At 38.3% G+C, this 3,733-nt stretch overlaps 1 long non-coding RNA gene across 1 annotated transcript; it reads right to left on the bottom strand.

Moving 5' to 3' along the window:
* Positions 1 to 427: 427 nt before the first annotated feature.
* On the bottom strand, positions 428 to 861 carry LOC149416319 (uncharacterized). Its single transcript, XR_016303662.1, has 3 exons — positions 791 to 861; positions 621 to 708; positions 428 to 537 (listed from the first exon to the last, which is right to left on the bottom strand). It is a non-coding gene; the product is annotated as an uncharacterized LOC149416319 (long non-coding RNA).
* Between the last annotated feature and the right edge of the window lie 2,872 nt (positions 862 to 3,733).

The raw sequence follows: 3,733 nt of genomic DNA, 5'->3' as shown, positions 1-3,733 counted from the left end.
GGATTATTTCACCCCTTTGTTAAACAATAATGTTGCTATGTGATTAGTTTAGTTAAGTTTTCTGTTATACATCCACCCACTTGTTCTATTTTATCTTATTTTTTATTATGTTGCTGCCCCCCCACCAGTCTGGTACAGGTCCCTCCTGATGAGGGCGCTCTTCTGCCTCACTAACCTCTTAATTCCCTCAAATTTGACACTTAAGGTCTTGGATGACCTGAAGGCTGCAGATGAATGAATAATTAATGGAAAAATCTACAATAAATTTGTGAAAATCCGCTGCACACTTAATATGTAAAAAAATATAAATAGAACTTGATTTCAACTTAATTACCACAAGAAATAACGGGTTATTATTATAATACCTGATCCAGAAGAATGAAATTTATCGGCGACAGCTTTCCAGGCCGCCTCCTTCTCCTTCCATGTAGTTCCATTGCTGGTTTTATTTTCAATAATATGCTTATACTGGTGAACAATGTTTACCAGCATTTCACATTCCTCTTTGGTAAAATTTCAACTTCGATCACGTTTATTCTGGAAAATAGACAGTCTAATCTAAAGTTCAACTAAAATCACATAATGATCAATAAAACATAGCCAAAAACTGCTGAACTTACTTTACAGTGTGTAGTTTATATATTTTTTTTAAACAAAAACAAGCCGAATGGCGGGAACGTTGTATGTTTATATTGACGTTTGTGTATACTGGAAAATAAGACAAATCTATAAGATTAACGAAAATCACATAATAATAAATAAAAAAATTAACAAAACCTGTTGAACTTACTTTATGGTTTTTTAAACAAAAACACGCCAAATCGCGGGAACTTTGTCTGTTTATATTGACGTTTGTGTATACTGGAAAATAAGACAAATCTATAAGTTTAACTAAAATCACATAATAATAAATAAAAAACAAAACCAAAACCTGTTGAACTTACTTGATAGTTTTGTAAACAAAAACAAGCCGAATCGCGGGAACGTTGTCTGTTTGTGATGACGTTATAAATTGTTATAAATGAACCACTCTGTTGACGTTTCGACGGTTTTTGTGATACCATAGAAACAACGGAATTTTAGACAAGCGTTGCACTAGACGTTATAAAAGCGCTGTTGCCGTATGGCTATATGGCACATTGCTTTCTGTGGTGGAACGCACGCGGGTTTATGAGCATGTTTATCGTATGCATATACTTAAGTGACACGTAGTTATAGTTAACTTTAGTTTGGTGAAAAAGCCCGTTACTGTGATTATTCATTAGTGTGGGCCGATTTTTTTTTCTTCAGAATTCCATTTGACGCTTCTTATAAAAAGTTGTCTTTGTATCTAAAACATCAAAATAATGTACTTAATTGTTTTTTTTTAATATCTTTGAGTTTTTTTCAGTCTCATTATAAAGTATTCTGGATCAGTTTAATCATGTGCATTTATGAAATCTTCTTTAATAAAGTATGTAACTTTACTGTATATAACTAGAATCTGTTATTTTTGTAATAATACGACACAAAAAAGTTCCCGCCCGCAGTTCCTAGCCTCGCCGTCGCACGGGCTGCGCGCTTTACTCGCCGTTCTGTATTTGCCCTAGGCCTTAGTCCAGGGGCGTACAACTGCCGTTTGACCTTGTAACCCTGATGGGAGGAGTTATCCTTTACCCAAATTATTAAAGACAAAGCTGTTGTGGCTGAAAGTTCACATCTCATTGGCTCACAGCAAAAATTGTAGTTTGATCTCTCGCTCTCTACCATAGCGACTTGTGTAACAGAAAGAAAAGCTAAGCATCGGTTATGCTCCGATAAAAAATTAACGGTAATTTCCAAGACGCCATTTCGAAGATTGAAGTCAGTTATAGTGACGCATGTTTGGGGGCGGTGCCTGGAACTTCACGGTGAGACCCAAACGGTCGCACTAGACATATCCAAGGCCTTTTCCGGGTCTGGCAACGAGGACTTGTCAACAAATTGCGTTCTTACGGACTTCCCGCATCCCTGTGTACGTGGATTGCTGACTTTTTAAGGGATAGGTAGATTCAGGCGGTTGCTGACAGTTTCACCTCTTCCTCACACTTCATAATGCTGGCGTCCCACAGGGATCGGTTCTGTCTCCGACTTTGTTTTTTTGCACATCAATGACCTTTTGACATGTGCACCGATTCATTGTTACGCGGATGACAGTACAGTTCATGATAGCTTTTTGTTTGACAAGCCCCCAAAGGGCACAAAAACTCCAACGGCTCGGAGGGCTATGAAGCAGAGAATGGACAGTTATCTCAAGAGTATTTCCTCCTGGGGTAAAAATAATCTCGTCGAATTTAATTTTTCAAAGACCCAATCCTGTCTGATTACGTCTAAAAGGGATCCAAATGATAATCTAGTCTCCTTCAACGGAAGCAATCTTCCGAACAGGCCTTCCATTGATATGCTTGGTGTAACTATAAGTGACCAGCTCAGGTACGGGGGCTCCATCGAAGCCAGAGTAAAGTTGGCCTCTCAGAAGCTGGGCGTACTGTACAGGGCCCGCAGATACTTTAATAGTACACAACTGCTAACCAGAGGGTCAGCAGTTGTGTACTAACTATTAAAGTATCTGCGGGTAGAGATAGGTATTTGTAGAGACAAATCGCAAGTGCGCCCTACTGTTGAATTTGGCAACAATCTCTGGTCCGGAGCCCCAAAATACCTGAAAAAAACCCTTGACTCTGTGCAAAAACGGGGGGTCCGTTTGATAGATTCCCCAATCTTAACAAATGGACTGCAATCTTTAGAGCACAGGCGTCAGGTAGGTATGCTGTCCTTGTTCTATCGGTATTACAATGGAAGATGCTCTGAGGAACTAGCGTCATTGATCCCTTCGGCACCGGTGCGTAGTCGAGATACACGCCAAACGCGCGCCCAAAATTTGTACACGGTTGACATTTGTCACATGAGAACGGGTCGCTTCTACGATTCGTTCTTAAGTTCTACAGCTCGGCTGTGGAACGAACTGCCGGCATCTGTGTTTCCTCCCTTCTACAACATGGGACTCTTCAAGACCCATGTTCACTCCTTCCTCTCCACAAAAAGACCCTCCACACAGCATCCCCAAAGATGACATAGGCCCTGAGGGAAATTATTTTCTTCAGGGCCTCCTGTGTGGAGTTAATATATAAAAAAAAGAATAGTCACTTACATCCAAATTCTTTGCAAGTTCGTTTGATATCATAGCATCCCAAGAGGAATGGGCTATCGATAAAATTGTTCTTATTTTGAAATACATTATAACTAAACTTGCTTTCCGCCTATATATTGGCAGTTGGTACCACTCGCGTGGAATGACTCGCAAATTGTGCTTAAACAAAAAATGTGCTTTTACTAAATCATTATTCTTAGTTAAGAGTGATTGTATACCTGACATATTGATTGTACATCAACTATTTTCGACACACACGAACTCTGTTGTTCATTTCCAAAACAATATTTTTTCTAACTAGAATTTATTTTAAAAACCTTTGCCTGAAAACAGTAAGATGGCGGTAATGTAAATCTTCGTTATAAAAGTTATGAATTTCAGTTACCAGATGGCACTATTTTTTTGTATTATTTATTTAATTAGAATATAAACGAATATATACAAGGTAACATTTAATTTAATTGTATGTATTTTAATATTTTTACAGAAAGCCTGACATTTCTTTTTTTTATGCTTCCGATTTTGTTGTCCGGGTTAAATCTTCCCCATAGGAAAAACTAAACC

Source organism: Hesperophylax consimilis, chromosome 17, assembly GCF_061612785.1.
Source record: "Hesperophylax consimilis isolate HC1 chromosome 17, BYU_Hcon_1.0, whole genome shotgun sequence".
NCBI lineage: Eukaryota > Metazoa > Arthropoda > Insecta > Trichoptera > Limnephilidae > Hesperophylax > Hesperophylax consimilis.
The sequence above is the reverse complement of the archived record's forward strand: the minus strand, read 5'-3'. Positions and strand labels throughout refer to the sequence as shown.